General features: G+C 36.1%; 1 protein-coding gene across 15 annotated transcripts in view; it reads right to left on the reverse strand.

The window, feature by feature from the left end:
* Positions 1-22,307, reverse strand: part of LOC311436441 (uncharacterized protein) — a 289,119-nt gene that overhangs the window by 100,484 nt on the left and 166,328 nt on the right. For 4 of the 15 annotated variants that reach the window (XR_014692853.1, XR_014692854.1, XR_014692855.1 and 1 more), the window contains exon 2: positions 20,810-20,857. The exons of the other annotated variants lie outside the window; for them this stretch is intronic. The gene's annotated coding sequence lies outside the window, so the exon portion shown is untranslated. The remainder of the gene's footprint in view (positions 1-20,809; positions 20,858-22,307) is intronic. 15 annotated transcript variants of the gene reach the window in all.

Consider the following 22,307-nt stretch of genomic DNA (forward strand, 5'->3'; position numbering starts at 1 on the left):
TAATGATGTTGATAAGCCCAACCTCTGAAAAAACAGCGCATAATCTTTTTCTGTTTGCTTCTGTGGTATGGGTCACTGGGTTACTTGCTTGAAGCTGAAGTGATACTTTATTTATAAATGCCATGTATATATCCTTTCATAGGTGCTGCAAATTGAGGGATACAAAGTATTGAAGAATACTGTGCATTACAGGTTTACAATAAATATCTCAGGTGGTTGGAAGGGAGAGATCCCATAATAATTGCCATAGAGATGTATAGATGTGGTTTTCCTATTTTTATTTTTATTTTTAAATATGCAAATGGAAACTCTCTCTCATATTTTAAAGATCTTAAATTTTCTTCTGCTCGAGCATGAAAGATTTAGCTGTTTATAAAATTTTTACATTTTATAGGATTCATTTTCCTGGAGGAATTCTGAATTTTATGGCTTAGATCATGGAGTTATAGCTGCATTCTTTTATTTTGTCTATAAATAAAGTGTATACATTTTGTTTTCTGTGTAAAACATTTTTTTGTGACAAAGACAAATGTGATGGTTAGCTGAGTTTCTCTTAAGTAAATACACCTCTAATATTCATATGAGCTCTTTCAAGATATTGAAAAACAGTGTTGTGCCACATGCTTATGTTACTGCTGAGACATCAAAGTCTTTCATCTTTTTTCCTCCTATTGTGTCAAGTGCTAAAGAAGAACCTCATGTAAAAGCAGGCCAACAGATTAACTGAAGGAATAGCACCTACAAAGGTGCTAATACAGCAGTGGTGCAGTATTAGCTGGTAATGCACAATTCCTGTTTTAATGCATGTAAGTTCTATTTAGTAACTTATTTAATATAACAGATACACAGTTAGTGAAACTTTTCAAAAGATAGCTTTAAGAAACCAGAATATACCAAGGTACGTTATTTTTCAGCACAATCTAACTTGCAAATGAGCAAGTGATCACATCTATATCATGGTTTCCTTCTGATCTTGGATTAACAAAAGGAACAGGTTATTTAGCAGACTCAAATTCCCTACCTCTTCTGGGTAGCATTCAAGCTCATAATAAAGGCATCTGACAAGCACTGCCCTTCGTGCATCATGCATTATCCACAGACCTCTTAAATCTCCTTTACTGTGTGAGTCTCTGAGAATTGCCTTTTGTCTCAATTGCTGAGGACAGACCTGCTCCTCTCCTGCTTGTTACTCCTGGTGACTGAAGCTTCTGTGTGGGCAAACCCAAGTGTCATCCATGAAACAACACACTAAGGAGGCCTCAACTACTGAAACGAAGGCAAGCTGATAGGTTTGCGCTGAGTAAGAAGGACTACATTTTAGTTATCAGCATTTCAATGCTGTGATACTATCACCATACTTTGATTAGCAACATTTGCCACTGGATAACTATCTGACCCACACATAAAAATGCACCAGGGTCAGCAAGTAAAATGAACTGTGGGGGTTAATTATGTTAATTTTCAAACTATTGGGTCAATCCATCCCTACACCTAAGAAAAAAGGGATGATATTTATAGGAAGACTGAAAATCCAGAGAGTTTGCTGTGATATACAACAGAATATCTCTTTAAGATGCCTTGCTTTGATTTCACTGGCAAAATAACTGCTCAATATTTTCTAACAGATGTTTAATCAAAACAATTTCATCTATGAAGCGTGAGCCTTTCCAATAGGAATAAAACTAATATACATAAAATTGGCATATTTAGAAACCAACCTACTTTGGAGTGTGGTTTTTTTAAATAGTAAGCCTATAAATATATACTTTTTGAGAGTTCAGTGATTTCTAATTTTAAAAATAGGTTCGTTCCAAAATTTACTAAGGCATTTTTGCTGTATGAATCCCAGAGTTTGCCTGCCAAAAAAAACAGGTTGTCATTTTTTTTTTTTTTTTTTTTTTTTTTTAAGTTTCATGTTAGCATCAAAGTACATTTTCATGAACTCTAAAAAATAAGGCATCTTGTGCTCTCACTCATGCTATGTATTTGCACTATTTCTTGGTGCAACTTGATTAGCTTCACATAATATTCCGGATACCAGAATAAATGTCTCATTCAAAGCAGAATGGAAATCCTTAAATTACCTTCATTGAATCTTATGTTTGTTGGGAATGAGTCAACTGAATGATATTAATTTATGCAAACAATAAGAATGAAGGCAAGAACAAGTGCTGACTTGTGTATTATACATCATTTATGCTGAGAGTAAGATTAGCGAGGCAACAAGGGTAACAGAAAAAAATACTAGATAGACAGCAAAATAAGTTGATTATACTCTGTCCGCATAAGAGAATGCCGTATCAACTTATTTGTTATGCTTAATATATCACAGAAGAGCATTATTATCAGGAGTGACTTCAGTGTAACCTACTTGTGACAAAGGTATCATTGTTCCAATAATAATAATAAAAAAAAATAATCTGACATTTTCTTAAACAATATTTAAGAAGTGTAGATCATAACTTTTTAATGCAAGTAGTCCAACATGCTGGACTCATATCTCATCCTAACAACAGTGAGAAATGGATAAAACAAACTTAAAGCCTGCTTGTTTCAGTTTGCGTTAATTACATTTAATGCAAAAACTATGGGTTTACACTGTTTATGTAAAAATCTCAAGGTTGAAGACGTTCTCACAAAGAACTAATCATTATCAGATAAATCATGAAAGAAATAAGTTAAGCAGGAAAACATAGCCGTGGTATTTATGTGGACTTCTGTCCCTGCCTTAAAATTCTGCTGAACAAGAAAGACCAGGCTAATAGAAGTAGAATTAAATCTCAACATTTTCAATATAAACAGATATTAGAAAAGGAAAGTGGAAAATAGGCAACAATGAAAATATATTATAATATAGCACAGTTCATAGTATATCCCAAGTTGGAAGGGACTCAGAAGAATCAAAGTCCAATTCCTGGTTCACACAGGACCACTCAAAAACTAGATTCTACATCTGAGAGCATTGTCCAAATGCTTCCTGAACTCCAGCAGGCTTGGGGTCATGACCACTGCCCTGGGGAGCCTGCTCCAGTGCCCAAGCACCCCCCTCAGCTTGACCCTCCCCTGTCCAAGCTCCATGCCATTCCATAGGGTCCCGTCACTGTCCCCAGAGAGCAGAGCTCAGTGCCTGCCCCTCCACTCACCTCCTAAGGAAGCTGCAGGTCACCATGCAGGTTCTCAGAGCCCACCATAAGATAAAGATAAAAGGTGAACAAGGCATTAAACATCTTTGCTTTACCTACGTACCTGTTTGTTAGGTCACCAACCCCATCAAGTAACAAACCAATGTTACCTCTGGTCCTCCTTTTGCTGATAACATTCCTTAAAAGCCCCTTTTTTGTGTCCCCTACAGTTCTGACCAGCTTCAGCTCTAATTTGTCTGCACAAATTTTCTCCCTACAATGGTGAACAGCATCTCTCCTATGTCTGTACACTATCTTTTCCCACTTAAGTTCTAATAGAAGATCCTTGACCAGCCAAGCCAGCCTTCTGTCCAGCTTGCTTGACTTCCAACACTTTGGGATCACCTGCTCCTGCACTGTTAAAGAGATGTCTCTTAAAATGTGACCAGCACTGATGGACTCCAACATCTTCAAAAGCAGATTCCCAGGAGATCTTACTAACTAGTTCATTGAGCAACTTGAAATCTGTTCTCCCCATATGCAGTGTTGAAGTTTTGCTAGCTGCTTTTTTTCTAACATCAAAATTTTGCAAAATGACTCTAATGTGCACTGTGGCCAAGACAGCCAGCAGTAACTGCTTCACCATTACAAACAAGGAAATTAGTAAAATAGTAAGAAAAAACAGAAGGAGAGATCTTAAAGTCAGCAGAGCAAAAGAATTCAAAACAGATTTTATTATATATTAGCAATGAAAAAGATCATGTTTTAATTGGTCCCTGTTAGGTAGTGTTGCCTTTAGGACAGCTAATAAAATTGTCAGCCAAAATGAATTTCTAGTATCCTATTGTGGCACAAAAAGCAAATATGTAAGGCACACCAAGTAGGAGTAACAAAGATGTCTTGCTTGTCAATGGAATAACCAGTACTGACAGAATCTGAGTCTGCTACATTTTGATTTCAGGAGATTATGTTAAATTGAAAAAGTAAAGAAACATGCGAATAAGATTAGAAATAATTTTGTTATCAAAAACTTCTGGCAAATCAGACTGTACTTATTTCTTCTGTCCAAAGAGGACATTAAAAATTGACTTGATCTCTAAATACTTGTCTGTGGAATATTAATGAGATAACAGAGAGCTGCACAGTCTCTCAGACAAAGATTCACACACCAGAAATTGGTCATGATGAATTCAAAGGTGGTAGTGATTTGTTAGGGAGAAGTTAATCTGTACAGATATAGCCAGTTGGTAAAATGCACAATTCAAAATGAGGCTAATTAACAGTAGAATCTGCAACTCATGCAGACTATGTGGGCTAGAGAAATATATCTTGTATTTACAGTCAGTAATTCACTGCTGGTCTAAACTCATACATCTAATAAAAGACGTACCACAGTTGCAACAATAATAATGCTTATTGTCAAAATTATCAAATTATTACATAAAAGACTATTAATAACATGTTTACATCTGTTATCCATGTTCCCTGAGTATCTGCCCTGTTTCACATCTGTTGTGCTACCCACTCATGCCCCTCTGGGTTCTAAGGTCAGCAATGACAATTGTCTGCAATAAGAAGAGGTAAGGGAGCTAGGATCAGAGTCAGCATCATCCTGCCTTCTTTACCAGGAGGAATATCATGCCAGCAGTGGGTTTCTGCCTCTTCCTTACTCCAAGGTCTACATGGCTTTCATTTTGTTCAATTCTAGCACAGGCCGTACCTTGACCATCACTAATTCACAACCCCATATCATATTCTAATATACTATGATTTAGATGGTAGGTATTGAATATTCTAGATGTTTACCCTTTCTTTTTTTTTTGCCCTGAAACTGGTTTTATCTTATTTCCAGTGCTGCATTCCACTGCAACATTTGCAGTTTGTTTATAGCCTCTGCTGTCATCCACAGGATGTACTTTAAAGGTCTTTGTTACCACCCTTCCCCTGTTCTCCACTCCATGTTACTATCATGGGGTCAGAGATAGTTCACACTATACAGAATAACCAATTATTATTGTTGATACTTACAGAGATGCATCAAAATTATTATAGCACTATACTACACAACTGTGCAGAGCTAACTTGAGCTAGAACAAGTTAGGTAATATTCAACTTCTCAGCAGGTAAATGAGCTAAAAACAGAAGTCTGGACAAGCTCAAAGAAGGACAACCAAAGCAAGCCAAGTCCATGGCCTCTTACCAGTGATGGCAATAACAAATTTACTGCATTGCTGACCAATATTGAAGTGAATTGTTCAAAACTTACTTTTAAAGCTCAAATAATGTTAAAGTGAGAATTCATTCAGGAAAGGAATGCTGTTGTTATGTAGATAGCAAGTCTAGACAGCTATAATGGTCTCTTTCTGGATATATAATCTACAAACAGAAATTTAGCATGTCCTCTGTCTTGAAGGGCTAATTCCTCCTCGAGATTTGTGTTTGCATGCAAAACACGAAATTTATAGAACAAAAAAGACTTAATTGTTTCTTTTGTAATATTTTGCCTTTGGATTGTAGGCACTGCTTGAGTTATCACAAGACCCATCAACTGTGGCAGTAGTATAATTGTCTCACAGACAAACTTTGCACGCACACTTCTAGCTTCACACAGGGAAAAAGAACAAGCTTTTAAATATTGTAACATAGCTGGCTTTGTAAGCACAAAACTTTTTTTTTTTTTTTTTTTTTTTTTTTTTTAACCCCCATGGCCAGTGGTCTTTAAAGACCTGGAACAAAAGGTGATATGATTTTCAGATCATCAGATCACACCTAAAGTTCAAACCAAGTTCAGCCAGATAGAAAAAGCAGTTTTTGGGTCAGTTACTTTTAGCAGAAAGATAACTTTTCTTGCACTTATGGTTCTTTTTACTGCATTTTATTTCTTTACTTATTCTACACCTGTTCCCCTCCATATTGGCTACTACTTTGCAGCCTGCCCTTTAGCTGATAGGTGATACCATCTGAGACTTCATAAAGCAGTTCTGGACCAGGTGGCCTTGCAGAAGTAATTCAGTGCCAGAATAGAGCTCCCTTTCAGATGTGCTCATCTCATATTTCCTGCTGGATGACCAACCAATCCCTTCTAAACATAGGTATGCCCTATGCATAGCATATGCTACACTAGGCCTTTTCATAAGCCAGAAAGTATGGTTTGCCTTATTAACACAAAAGAAAGCGCTGTGCTTAAAGTTAGTGTTGTGTGTTAGATAAACAAAGCTGTTACTTTTTACATGTAGCACTGAACTTGAGAGAAGAGGCAGTGCAATAGTACACATTAGGTCTAGACGACTGCATTATAATGCTGTAATATTTACAACACTTGAATTAATGTGTGACCATCTGCTTTTGTGTTTTAAGCTTCATAGAAAGGGGTATTTTACTGATGCATTTTGACAGTCTTTAAAAAAAATAATTGAAATGAGATATTTAAGTAGCAAACAACTTTGTAGCAGCCATTTTGGAAGCTGATTCCTAAATAGCTGGAGTTTTTAACATGGGCAATTTTCTGCTTTCCTAGGCTCAACAGCTCACTGCTGACGCAGAACATTTAGTGAAATACCTTTTTTTTTGAAATGCTGTATTAAAAGGGGGTTAAAACAGCAACAGTACTGTCCCATCTGTAACATACATTAAAAGTTCATCAAGACAAGTGTCTTAATGAACAAAGGTAAACTAATTAGTTTGTCAATGTACACTTTGTGCTATTTACACAGTTCCAAAAGCATCTTTAGCGCCACATCTTAATAATATTCCATCAATTATTAGAACCCTGCAGCATCCCAGGGGGGACAAGTTTCTCATGGAGTTTCCTGCATGAGAAACTATGTCATGCAGTTTCCTGCATGGCAGCAGCTTTCCCACCAGGAGTACTCTTCAGAATCTCTCATGTCAGGATTCTTTCTTTCCCTTTGATGACATGCCTCAGCCATGTCAGACACTGTTACTTCAGGGCCCTCCCAGCTGCAGAGGTATCAAGCATGGTGTCTTCACCCTACAAAAGTTACACCGCTCCCTCAGTGTGTCAAACAGGTTTATTATTTTTACTTTTCAGTGACTTTTTGTTCCACAGAGCACTTGCTAAAAATCTTCCTTTGGTTTACCAACTGCTCCTGCTGTTACATATATTAGCCTTAATAAAATCCATTAGTTATGCACAGTGCTTTTTTCATTAATGAAATATAATAATGTTAATGTTTCCTGTCTAATGTGTGGCCAACCAATTGTCAGGATTCTTCTCAGATTGCTATAAAATTGAATGCACACAACATAAAAGAGGTTAACAAGTTATTAATACCTAGTAAATGTGAAATTAAATTAAAAAATGCATTCACAATGATTTTTAGCAGATTTAACCACTAATGCAATAGATCTTTTATGTTATTTATCCTTAAAATACAGTGAAAAAAATGTAAAAATGTTTGGTTTCTGTTATGTCAATGATTTAAGGTGAAATCTCTTATCTTTGCTTGAGCCAGATGCACTCAATAGTGTAAACACAAAAGCAAATATTGTGGCAGGTTGAAAAATAAACATGGCTTAACTCTTCCCATGTTTTGCCCTGGGGAAGGAATTTACACCAGAGCACAAAGGATTCAAAACATTGTTACCAGAGAAACTGAATAATTCTTATTCACCGATGGTTTTATTCTTGTACATTTATTTAATGTGGACACACAGAAAGAACGTTAGGCACTAAAAAAGAACAGTCAACAATCCTGTGAAGATAAACTGCTGACACACTAGAATCTGGCATTTGCTCCTCTTCAAAGCTAGCCTAGCCACAAGCTCATACACACATGAAAGATTTCTCATGTCCAGAGTATTCTGTTATTAGAAATCATAGGGGGGGAGGGGAAAATGAAAATCAATTACTGCATTTGTAATATGCCTTGTTAAGTGTGTGATAATCTCTCTTCCCTACTCCAAGAACCCTGATAACCCCGATTTTTTTGAAGAGAAAAAAAAAAAAACACAAACTAGACGGCACTGTAGTTTCACAGGAGAAATGGTCACAGGTCACAGGGGACCTTCAGAGTCCTACCTTCAGGGGACATACAGAATACAATAAATAAGAAGGAAGAAGGAGTAGGTTTATGCAGCAGAGGGTTTACTGAATGCCTAGTGATATATATGACATGAATTAAGATAAATTACTGAGAATGTATCTTCATGTGCCACTGAAAACATCACGTTCTCCCTCCATTTCACAGTAAAGGAAATGGTAGGGTCAAAAACTCAACTGCTGACAGTCATAAAGATACGCATGCTTTGGAGGCCATTTTCACATTTTGAAGACCTCTACTAAGTAAATGAGAGTGTTCAGAACTGATCACTGTGTGCTTAGCAGTCCTGTGAATATCTCCTCATACAACATTCCTTCCATTTTTAGTTTTCACCAAAATATAAAGTACATTAGCAGCTATTGGTAGCGTTCATGCTTCCGTCCTCATATCTCAAACAGCATGCAAGTATATACTTCCCTTCAGATGCTGTTTTCCTTTGGAACACAGCCTGAATTCTATATAAATGCTTCCTCAAACCATTGCACATGATATACAGAAGTAGGCAACATGCTCTTCTGAGCATATTTCTTTAACTGCCTTTTGCTGTTGGGGATGAAACCTATTCTTTCCTTATCCACTCTTAAGATTATCTTGCACCTTACCATTCACTTCTCAGAACGATTCAGTTTTCCTGTTTAGTCTTACTTATAACACCAAACAAACTAAACATTAAACTTAATGGTGCCAATGCCCTTGCTGACAGTGATAGTCCTAATTTTGGTTTCATAATCTACCCCTGCACGTTCACTGACAATATAAATCCTGCAAATAAATGAGAAGTTTGGCACCTCCAAGGGACAGAACTTGTTGCCAAAGCTTTCACTACTGACATAATATTTTTACTTCTAGCTGGTACCAAAGCTCTGTCCAGACTTCCCTTTACTTACAAAATACATTCACAGAAATGCTGTTCTCTTTATCAAATTGACTCTTCAGTGCCACAGAATACTAATATTTCTACAGAAGTGATTATGTTTTTGGCTTAGTGGAAACCTAGGTGCAATGCTGATTCCAGTTCCATTTAACAGTGTTTGACAGCAACTAAGCCCAAGGATGAATCAAGGTTGACATATTTAGAACACAATAGTGGAGCACTTGACTAAGCCAATAAATGGTTCCAGCTGGGACTTGTCCCATGACTGGTGATGAGGACACTGAGGGTCGTTTCCGTGGCAGGTAACTTTAGCTAAGGATAGTTTGCATTTACCAGAAACAAAAGATATTCCAATTATTTTTCTAAATGCAAATGAAAAAACAAATCTGCATCATTTTTGTTGTATTCCTGCCTTAGATATTCCTTGGGTATTGTTGCATTCCTGCTTGTATTTATTGCTATTTTCAGCCTCAGCATGGATCTAACTGGGAGTTTCAATTGGTAGGAGCAAAATAGACCACGATCTAAAGTTCAGCTGAAGGAATTTATGGGATGTATTTGGGACAGACTGATGAAGAGGACAGAAAACATTGGTCACTTAGTCAAGACATGATAAATAATGAGGGTAGTTCTGTAGTCACTAGAGAGGAAAAAAAAAAAAAAAAAGCAACATTATCAGAAAGACCATAAAAACAGTGAAAACGTAGGAATAAGTTAAAACTGTAGATTGCTTTTTTTTTTTTTTTTTTTTGCATTTATGATGGCAACATATTCTCAAAGATTAAAAAAAAATATTGCAATCAATGGAGTTAGGTTTATTTTCACCAATGCTGAATGTAAAGTCTTCATTAAGTCTTTTTATTAACTGATACTTTTTCACAAGAGATTGAGGACAGCTTTTTTTTTTTCAGTAAAAAAAAAAAAATGGAAATTTAGGTGCACATTCATCTTGGAATTGTAAGTAGTCTTTAAACACTCAACCACCAGCAGGCTGGCATCTTTTTGAAATTAATGAAAACTGTGGTAAGTATAACCTCTAAATATCTAATCTGGATTCTAGTACATGGTATTCTGCTTATGTTCTTCCTTCTTACCAGAACCTGACTATCTTTAACCTCTCCACCACTAGCACAATGAAGAGTTAATTGAGAAGCCACATTCTGTTTCCATAATTGCACGTTAATCATTCTCCTATACTATATACACTGAAGTATAATTTAAGGCCTTCTACTAATTTTGTTATGTGTGGTATAGAAAAAACAGAATAGGAATAGGTAGTTGCAACTAGAAGCCCAGATGGAGCGGGGGGTAACCAAAATTTTCTGCATGCCAGTTATAACCACAAGCATCTCATCACTACCAAATGCTGATAAAATATTATTCCTCTGTCTTTGCTCGCTCTTTAGTTTTAACAGTGCACTAGCTTCTGAAAAGCAGACACACTAGGTTTTTTGGAGTTTGCTGTGTTGATTTTCTCATCTAGACTCTGTGCCGCATAATATGATTCATACAGTACCATATACATCATAGGATGTTCTGAAATACAATGATATTTTGTGGAACAAAAATAATATTACTGTTTTCGTTGTCTTCCTGTGCTGATTATGAAATCTGTATTCAGACAGGTGGTGTTTAGCACAAACATTTTTTCACCTAATTCATACTAATCTGCATTCCACATGCATTCTCACTGCATATATCACCTAAATTCCTTATTTTTCCTCTGGCCCCCACAAGAGACTATTATTAATATTACTTTTATTATTGTCATTGTTGTCATTGTTTCGTTCCTTCCCCACAGATTCCAAATGAAACACAGTGAGTAGAAAAATCGTATTTTCTAGATTTTGGTCTGCAGTAAAGAATAATGCAGCTTACCTAACATCATGCAGTTCATATTCACACCAGTGTTCAACCAGATTATCCTCAGTGTTGTTTTGTCTTCCTCCTCCATCTTTATGCCCTGTGTCCCCCACCCCAATAAATCTAACAGCTTCTCAGCTTTGGCTTAAACCTCAGTACCAGAGCAAGTGTAGTAATCAAACAAGAAGGTGTTTTTGTTTTATGTTTCCCTGAAATATCCGAAGGCCACTGCCCTGTAATAGCTCTTTGAAAATCTGAGTAAGCTGTTGCATTGCAATGTCACTACCACATCACCTGCTACAAGAGGACCAATTTCATCCTACATTTTCACATACCAGGATCTTACTGCCCAGACTTTTCCAGCAGTAAAATTGCAGAGCTGTTGGAGGAAATAGAAGTGCAGAAAACCCTTCACCCATTACACTCCAGGAAGGCCATTTAACCTAGGTGAGTGGATCTCACCATCACAGAGATGATAAGCTTTGCTATTGAGCATGTTTATGTGCAAAACATTGCTGAATGAAGCCTGGCTGAAAACATAATTTATGGTAGCAGTCTGTGAAGACATCTTGCTCTAAAGTCTCTGCGTTCCATAAATTTGGGACTATACGTGCACTCAGAGAAGAGACAAGAGATATACCAGTCACTGAAAAAAAAAAAAAAAAAAAAAACACTTTAAAAACACTGAACTGAATCCCATTAAAGTACCAATTGCTATTGATTCAAATGAAAGAACTGAGTAGGAAGCACATATTAAGGATGGATTCTTCCTGTTTCCTTTTTTTTTTTCCCCCTTTTCTCTTTACCATGAGCTCTACAGCTACAATAGAAACTGGATCTTGGTTTCACTTTAACTACAAAATTTTCCAAATTGTGATACCAGGAGGAACAGAAAGCAAAGATGCCCCATCATTTTCTACCAACACCAACACATGATTACTTTTGAGAGCATAGTCTCCATCTAGCTCAACCTTTCACTACTTCAAGAAAGAAACGAGAAAGCAAAGCTCCTGAAGAAGAAATATTTAGCTATTGTTACAGTAGAATGTTAAAAACTGTCTTTTTCAGTTTGACAGTCTTTATGTATGGGTATTATTTTATCAAGCTGTTTCCTAACACTTGCTGAGCATATGCAATACCATACAGATCCAGAGATTCCTAAAGTTGTGGGGGTTTAAGTAGATGCAGAAGTCTGAAGAAAGTTGTCTTTCTTGAGATGAGAGTCAACTAAACTCTGGTAGTAATAGCTTTGGTAAGATTTTGTTTGGGCTTGACCTTTTAAAGGACTTGATTGATTTTCTAAGGCCTCATCTAACATTGTTTTGATACACTTCTACCTACACAGAACTATGTACTACCAATTACAAATCCTAGGAAGTCTCATCTTCAAACAAGTCTAACTTGCCCTACAAAGCTAAAATATTATCTCCATTAAACAAGTGTTCAGCATCACAATACAATGTTTCTCCAATTAAATTGAAATGTGTTATATAGTGCATAATAACTGGAGACAAAGTGTGAATACTTTTAAATGTGGCATATAAATTTCTAATAAAGGATACTTTTCAAATAGGATCTCCTGCTGAAAGAGTTCATTGTATCTAAACAGTAGAAACCTGTCAATAATATCCATGTGTCCTATAAAATGTTTTCATTTCTTTCATGGTATGTTATGCTTCATCAGTTTCCTTAATCCTAGCTGCAGTTCACGTTGCCATGCTGAAACAGCTCACTGAGCAGTAATTTATCTCTTGACTGTGGCATAACAACCACAAATACAGGTTATTCTGGGAGTGAGGATTTGCATTGCATAAACTGTATTTTTAAAATCATTTTCAAATGAGATTAATTCATGATAGGAAAATTATTCCTCTATTTTTGGATCTGGTTTCCAAACACTTGAGGCTGAGTCTTGAGTGTTTTGTTGGATATCAGGCAGAATCTTCATTTGAGGATTAGGGATTTCTGTAAAAACGAAATGATACCACAAGAGAAATGAGAAGATGTTTCCCCCATTTACTTTAATACCTATTTAAAATTGGCATTGGAAAGATAATGACAGATTGCATTTTAGCTGAATTTTTCAGCTGTGCACTAGATGACTTGTATTTCTTTTCAATTAGGCTGACTGCTTTAGCGTGGTAGGAGATTACTTCTCCCGCATGCTGAAAAGATATTAACAATTAAAATTGGGGGGGGGGGGGGGGGGGGGGGGGGGCAAGTATCAGAGGATTATAGCTGTTTTCTTTCCCAAATGACAAGGGTTTCTCTTTGTAAGTACCTAGTTTTAGTGTTTGCTACTAAGCAAGGGTGGTATGCATTGAATAGATATAATTATTGCAAGACAGTATTTTATATAGATAGATATTTAAGACAAATGTAAATATTTACATAACAGTCATACTTAAATAGCTTGGCCTCATACATCAGAATGGAGTGAAGTTGTCTTCAGGCATCATGCTGTGTGAAATGTGCTTCTCAAGCTTTCAAGGCCCAGATACAGTAAACAACACTCTTGTTTACTCCTCCAAGAAGGGAAGAAAATTGAGGGATGTGTGAGCACCTCCCTCCCGGTGTGGAAGAGGCTGGGGATGTTGTGGGAGGGCAAAGGTGCCCTCATGGCCCCAGCCACCTGCAGTCTCCAAGGGGCAAACCTCACCCAGTTTCCCATCACCATGTTATAACATTACTGACCTACTACTTCTGGTGGCTTTCTTACAAATTACTATTGATTTTATTAATGGAAATTAAACTCAGTAACAATAGTAAAACCCCACTTCAGACAGTCTGCAATTAACATAACTCTCCTCTCTAAACCACCCTCCTGAGAGGGCAGGCAAATATATTGCAGAGATCAGTGGGATCCTGTAACTTTTATGTTCTCTCAAAACAACTCCTTGCTTTTTATTACTGAAGCGTGTTTGAATTTAGATTGCAGAGACATTCTACACTGTTAGTGCCTTTTAAGAATCTCAGAGTATCTGTGAAACACTGTCTTACCTTCATCTACTCTGTTTCCTTCCTGCTGATTTTTCCATACTAGCTTCATATTAATTCAAACCAATGTTCATTTATTAAATATCTCAGCAACTAGGCAAACGTGTAGCAATCATAATTCCATTTCCATCACAACAGGCAGGCTCCAAATTATGCCCACTTTTATCCTACTCCACTCACCTAAGTCCCATTGTTATGATTTATATCAATTCATGCATAGATAATGTCTATAGGTCTATATGAGTTTAAAAAAAAGAGATATGGAAAGATGCCTATACACAATGTATAACGAAGTATCAACTTTGTTATACCAAGTCCTATAGACACCTTTTTTTTTTTTTTTTTTTTTTTTAAGGTTTCTCAGAACCACTTAAAAACTTGTTGAAATAGACAGACTTTATCATGGGTTTTATCTTCTGAAGCAAACCCAGCTCAGCACTATTAACTTTCAACAGTACAATTACTCCTAGAGAATCAGAGAATCTTCTGAATTATTGTGTAGTAAAAAAAGTTAACACCTTTTTTGATTATGCATATTCAAAAACAATCTCTAGGATCCCGATCTTCACTTTCAGTAACTTTGCATAGTAAAAAAAGATCTTAGATACACACCAGTTAACAATGTTTGAAAACATAAACCTAGACTGAATTAACTTTAACATCTTTGGCAAATGCTTCAATCATGTGGTCCGAGATAGGCTGGTATAATTAGAACCAAGATCTAAGTACTGAAGTCCAAATGACACTGCAGAAAGAAAAAAAAAAAAAAAAAAGACTACTTGTAGCATTTTAGCCTGTATACCATCTTCAAAAATAATCAGGAACTAGCATCTTATGTTCTACATGTTCTTTTTCTTTTGATAGAGAAATTATACTGTAGGCAAAGATGACAGTAAAATAAAAATACGTTGATACCTATGCATGTACTCACGCTTCCTTAGTCTTGCATCTGTAACCTACTCTTCATCCTTTTTAGAGTAGTATAACTTCAGAGCAGGTATCCGTGACTTGTAACAGAGCAAACACTCATCAGAATTATGTCTGTCCTCATCTTTCACACAGAAAGATTCTGGATCAAAATCCTCAAGGTATGTGAAGTTCTCTTTGTTTACAGTTGTCTCAATCAATTTTAGCAGCCTCTATGTGGGTTTTTCTTTCATAAAACAGAACAAACAAACAAACACCCACAGTTTTGAAGACAGAGAGAATGGATACACACACTGCAGAGATGGAAGAACTCGGACACAAAGCTACTCAATTCTTATTTGAAGTCAAAACAGAACGAATAAGCATTCTCTGAAAGTACTCGGGAACTCTATTTATGAAATAGGCTTAGAAACAAACTGCCCTATGTGGTGGTTATTACAACAATTACTATTTGCTGTAATACTATCTGAACAGACACACACTGTGATGAAAGCTGCAGTTTAAAAAGCAAGGTGAGGGTCAACATGTTCAAATCAGGTTTCAGTTTTTGTCAGGTTTGTCACTGAATTTAATGCTTTGAACTCACTAATGGTAATTAATAGCTATTAACCACTGTTCAAAGCAGTCACAAATCTATACACAGATAAAATACTTGTTTTAACAGTAAGTCTCCTGGCCACAGAAAGTATTTCATCTTTCTCCCAGTTCTTCCTCAATATGTATGATCCCAGGTGCCCAGAGATCAGCATCTTGTGTGAGCCCACTATTGACTTCTCTGCTCAGTGACCAGAGTTGCAAAACATTACACTAAGAGTGCCAGCTGTAGTTTTTTTTTTCTTTATATATATACTACAACCATGCAGGAAGCTCTACAAATTCCTGGAAGAAGAAATATTGTCTACCCTTATTGGCTAGATGGCTTACTTCATTTTCTGACTCTTAAATATATTTCTACCTGGTAGAAATGTATTTATAGGATTGATTCTATAATGATAAAAAGTTCTGCATTTATGCAGATTGAAGTGAATCAATGCTATTATTTTTTAAATTCCTAGAACAAGGAATAATCTTTTATACATAATAAATGAATGAACTTGCACTCAATTGTATTTAAAGGATAAAAGTTATAATGGTGTGAATTCAAGAACTATATTAAGATCTGGAGCTTTGACAAATAAAGCATTGCTGTGCAGGAAGTCAGCAATCACCCATGAGTGAATTGTCAGGGACAGAAATTAATGGTGGACACAGATACACATCTAAGGCATATTTGGGGCTAGTTGGGTTTATTTACTCATTAACCAATCTTTACCAATCCTTAGTCTTTCTTTGAAGCTTTTTGCATTTAAAAGATATTTACAGTAGGGACTAATTAAGCATCAAGTTCCTAACAACAGGCAATATTTTTGCTGTGCTATGGACCGGGGCTATAACAACAACCACCTCAGAAAATCCAAGCCACTAACTTGGATGCTAAACTTGGAATCAATCTTAGGTTAGTCCTACAAATAATCCAATATCTACAACAAGAAATAAAATAAGAATTATATACATATATAACGTATATATGTGTGTGTGTATTTTTCCTTTATCTGAGAAGAAATCTGAGATGGACAGCCCCTAGATGTAGTTTTTTATTCCATAATAAAAATGCACGTTGCTTGTAATTTAAGTCTATGTGCACCCATTCCATTTATGCACAGGTACTCATGGAGAGAGTGGGTTTATCTGCTTCCTCTAATGTTAGAAAGAGGACATTAGATTCAGACCACCTCTTAGTTTGCATTTACAAAGCTTGCTATATATTAGCTACAAAACAGTATTTTCCAGTTCACTCTGAAAAAGAATAAATATACTTTGATGGAGAAGTACCTAACATGCAGGCTTATTTCAGTTACTGTAGAGTGTTTGTTACACTAATGCACACACTAAATATTTTCTGAAAACTGTCAGAGTAACTCTCAGATGACCACAAGACCTCTCTGTTAAGCTATGAGATTTAATAAAATAATAAATATCTGAAGTAGATAATTGCCTGTATGCCTACAGTTGTATATATGCAAACATACAGACATACACACAGTAATTAAAGTTGAGAGGAACCTCGGGAGGTAATACAGCCCTAATGCCCTCCCAGCTGCCCAGCATCTGAAATAAATGTGAAACAAATCAAAAAGGAAGAGAAAAAGATCTTGTATGGAATGTTTCTGAAATAGTATAAAAGAAAGATAGACAGACACACAGACAAGAAAGATTTCCTTGAGTTGTGGCTAGTAGCATTGTTGCTCTCCATTTGAAAGTTATGGCCTTTCAAAATCATTCAGGTAAGACAACTGTTGGAAGTTTTTACTTCAAGAGTCTCTAAGAGAAACATCTTGTTACTATGCTAATGTGCCCAGTTGTTTTTTCTTAGGAATTGCCACCACTGAGTTTTTGCAGTTATACATCTGCAATGGTCACTAAAAACTCTAAGGATTTCCGGAAAAAAAAAAATATATATATATATATAAATAAATAAATATATATTAGCTTTGCAGATGTTCCCTAGAAGATGGGAAAAATGAATCATTTAGCTCCAAATTTATCATTTTTCTGAAAAATTGTTTGTTTCCCTGGGTATTTTTGCCTTTATAGATTAGTTGTTTTTGCATTGATCTTCTCAGGGCTATCAGATTATCAGTGGAGAGAAGTGTCCAACAGTTATCACCTACTTATCATCCAGCAGCAGTCATCAGTAGGTTTTGGTAACAGTGTATGCATGCAGTTTACTTTACACATCTCTAACTGTGAATGACCTGAGGCACCATGAACACACAACATGTATGGAAAAGGGAAACAGGAAAACATTATACTGATGAAAAAAGCAAATTACTGAATCATCAAGCAAATAGTAGTACTTACTAGACCTCACAGAAGCCTTTTTAATTCCTTACATTTCCAGCCTTTATGGCTTTATAAAATGAATTTGCAGTTTAAATAATATACTTTACAGCTCTTATGGCTTCACTTTTCACTGTGAGTGCTATTACAAACAAAAGGGGAAAAATAATAATCACATGTAGAAAGTCACAAGAAAAGGACAAGAACATTTTTATATGCAGTGGTTCCAGCAATAAAAAATTATAGCCATAGTTTCAAGTTCTTCACCTACAGATCTAACAGCATGATCTTGACCAGTACTAAATGCTGTTTGCTCCAAACTAACTAGAAATACTGCTGCAGGTGACAAACGCCTGCTCTCTTCACCTGTGCCAAAGTCAACAGCGCAGTGGCTATGAAAAATAGACCTCTGTATTACTTTGAAGGTAAACCGAAACATTCTGATATCTTAGACATAAACAAGACGTGAAGGCATTTGATAAGTGCATACCATCCTTGTTCTCTCCTCAGAGCTTCAGAATTAGAATATGTGCAGACACATGGATTTACATATACATAAGCACACACTTTTTTCAAGAAAGTCAAAGTTCAAAAGTCACCTCTAAAGACTGTTCTTATTGCAATACCCATTAAAAAAGAAATTATGATGCCATTCAAAACACTGAAAAAGACATTAATTCAACTTTTACTGCAGAAACACAATTACGCTGCTTTGCTCACTAAATTTCTATAGACCACACATTTCCTAATATATATAGATCGCAGAAAATATGATGGGGTACTCTGTCAGCTAGTGTTGAAGTGCTGTATGCTCATGCTGAAGTCCTTGAAACTTCGTTTTATTGATGTGCCTTAATTGCATTGAGTCCTACCAAACACAGCCCATGTAGGCCTAAGGCCAAGTGAAGCCCATGCATTAATTTTTTTAAGAACTTCAATATTAGGCCCTCATTCAGAATAAACTACATGTTAGATACAGATAGCTATAGATTTTATTTATTTATTTATATTTATTTTAAGAATAAAACCAAGGCAGTCTTGCAAAACTCTTATCTTGATCCAATCTTATTCCCCATTTATGCTAACAATATAGAACAGGTAGCTTGGAGCTCTTTATCTTTCCACTGATTGTATCATTTTGTATTCTGTAAGTACTTCATTGTCCTCAGTTATAAATGAGCTGTAACAGAATTTTAATAAAATTCAGGAAACACTTTCTGATTCATGTTTGCTATTAAACACAACTAAAATGAAATTTATTATTTCAGTTGGGATAATACATTTAATACTGATAATGATAGATCGCTTAAGATATTAACTTCTAATCAGATGTAACTGAAATATCTTTCAGCTTATAAACATTTAAGTATTGTGTTAGGCTGTGCTCTGTTTCTTCACTGTACAACAGAAAATACAATCAAATGACTAGATTTTCTGTACTGTAACGTTTTGTTAAATTCATTCAACCAAGCAATTGCAAGTTCAAGAAATTGGTTATTTCCTATCAAAGAGTGTGTTAGCGTAACATGTTGAATAGCTTCTGCATGATACTGAAGAAAAGAGATTTCATTTTCACAAGCTGTATTTGTTGCAAGAACTTCCTTGTTTCCTTTACATCTTACACTGGCTATTGAATCAGACTCCTTTAAACAAAAGATATCTAGAAATATTGGATACATGTTCATTTACTGAGCATTATTCATTCTATATGCATGTTGTGTGCTTATATATTTTATACATGTTCAAGTTTGGTAATTACACAATACAGACCCCATTTATTAGTTTTATTCATATAGCCCAGGTAGATTTTTAATAAAATTGTTAATTAAATTTAATCAAGTTTCAATCCAATAAGCCTTCATTTTAATCCTTTTCTCTAAATGTTGTTTGAAGTTTACTCCTGATTTATGAACATACCCTCATTGTATAACTTATGCCTTGGAGTGATAATTTGCAGATCAGTTATTTGACAAGAACTGGGAGGAAGCCATTTCCTCTTTCTTTGCCCAGCTGCTCTAAGCAGTGAGAATAAAGAGACATTATAAACTATTTTACCTTCCTTAAAATCCACAGAGAACAATAGATACTGCTCCTTTGGGTAAACTCCAATCCCTCAGTCCCCTATTTAAGTGATATTTTTACACTGAAACTCAAAATGTTTCAGGTAAAAATATGTTGTTTTTTTTTTTGTTTTTTAGCACCAAAACATAGCCACCTTTCTTGTTTCCCTAAGACTGTATGTAATAACTCAAATGAGAAGACCAAAATTCAAAATATGAACCAAATTCAGTTGGGTAAGATTGCCAGGGGAAAATGGACATTTAGAAATCTGCTCTACAACAAACAGAAAGTAGTTTTTCTTAGTGACTGTTCATAGTGCTCTACTAGGTACAATAAGATGTAGTATTTTAGATTTGCCATCCAGAACCCCAAGAATTTGCCAAGCCTCAGCATTCAAATGTTTTCTCTTTGCCAGTGTCATTGCTAACTGTTATTGAATGATTATATACTGTAAAATTACATCAAAACAAAAGCCACCTTTAAAAATTGTCCCTTTTTGCATGGTGAATCATCTCAAGCAACTACCAGTTGTGGAAGCTGGAGCCTTTTCTCAACAGTTGTTCTTGTTAAAGACCTTATACTGTTATTGCTAGGGATGAAAGATGCATGCTAGCAACATCATACAAGCTACTTGTGCTGAGACTTTTTTTTTTTTTGGGGGGGGGGGGGGGAATGTTTGTTTGTTTCCTGGAGTTTTCAGGGAAAAATAACCTAATATTTATCAGAATGAAATGGACAGCCTCTCACGTAAAGCCTGAACCAGGACAACAGGTAATTTACTTCAAGATAGTTATAAACCTTGAAACAAGCTCGCTATAAGAAAAGCTAAGACGTTAAATATAACTGTCTCTCTAACCACTTGGAAATTAATCTCAGGATTGTATCCAGTCCTGTAGATTAAAATCAGGCACAACACAAATGGTTATATCAATTCCACACTGTTCTACACTAGGAAACAATAACTTTACATATTGTAAGAGTCCATTTAGAGTCACTTAAAGTTTAAAATAACATCTCTCTACCTGATGTGATGCTCTATCCTTTCCATACAGTAAGGTGAAATCTGGGTACTTGAAAAAAAAAAAAAAAAAAAAAAAAAAAAAAAAAAAAAGCAAGTCAAGACATTACCTCTTTCACCCATATTACACTTGTACTTTTTCAGTGTGTTGCTTAACAGATCTAAAGTGTATTTCCCAATATACTTGCTTTGCTGGAGCTGTACTTTATAAAAACCCAAACATGTTAAAGAACGTTAATTTTTAAATTAGGTTTATAGTCATATTTAATCTTTGAGATCTGGTCTTTCCCAGAATGCAATAAATCCATTCACAAATTAATAAAGAATATAAAATATGTCTCCTCCCATAAATGGCATCGTGATTCTCCACATACCATCTGATGGACTCAGACGTAAGTATTTCAGGCTGTCACCTTGCACTGCCATGAGAGAGACTCACAGGTTTATTTGATTGCATAAGGGGCAAGCTTGTACAGAGAGGGAAAAATAAAGCAACCATTTAGTTTCACATAGATTAAAGATTAAAACATCGGGCAACTGAGTTTTAAGGGGGGAAAAACAAACAAACAAACAAATTGCTCTTACAAGCCACTACCAACGGGGACAGAGAGAGTTGGCAAACTGCATTGTTAGCAGTTCCCATTCCTGTGAGAAGACCAGGCTTGACTGTAAAAATAAAGGTTAGTTGTCTCGGTGATTGAACTTTTTTTCTTCAGAGAAAGTGTCTAAGGACCCAAGAGTCTCCAACCTCTGACCTTCTAGGTCTCATTACAAGATGCTCTTTTTCATATTTCCTCTCTTCAGTCTAGAACCTCCTCAGCTAACACACAGTCCCTCCACCAGCAGGGTCTCAGTGAGGAAGACCTAAGCATGAGCACCCTCAATGCCATCCAGCAGCATGTTCAGGCATTACAATGAAGAGGATGAGAATGTTGTCACCAAGCAAGTATTAAAGGGAAACAATGCAGAACCAGATCTACAGAGTTCCTGTTGTCCATGATGGAGCAACTGCAAGCCACAAAACCGATTTGCAGAGTACTTCTCTGGGAAAAGAAGCTTATAGATTAACATATTTTCTCCTGAGAGAACACACTTCTCTCCAGCTCAAACCTTTTTTGCTGGGTCTCTAAAGAGCTCATAATACCTAATGGAGTTATTTTCACTGTTGTTGACCTTTACTATCCGAATTTGTATAAATATAAGCCCTGTCTGGCTGAAAGTACCTCAAGGGAGGCTGTAGCGAGGTGGGGGCTGGTCTGTTCTCCCACATGCCTGGTGACAGGACGAGGGGGAATGGGCTAAAGTTGCGCCAGGGGAGTTTTAGGTTAGATGTTAGGAAGAACTTCTTTACCGAAAGGGTTGTTAGGCATTGGAACAGGCTGCCCAGGGACGTGGTGGAGTCACCATCCCTGGAAGTCTTCAAAAGACGTTTAGATGTAGAGCTTAGGGATATGGTTTAGTGGGGACTGTTAGCGTTAGGTCAGAGGTTGGACTCGATGATC

Source organism: Aythya ferina, assembly GCF_964211825.1.
Source record: "Aythya ferina genome assembly, chromosome: 4".
Classification (NCBI taxonomy): Eukaryota; Metazoa; Chordata; class Aves; order Anseriformes; family Anatidae; genus Aythya; species Aythya ferina.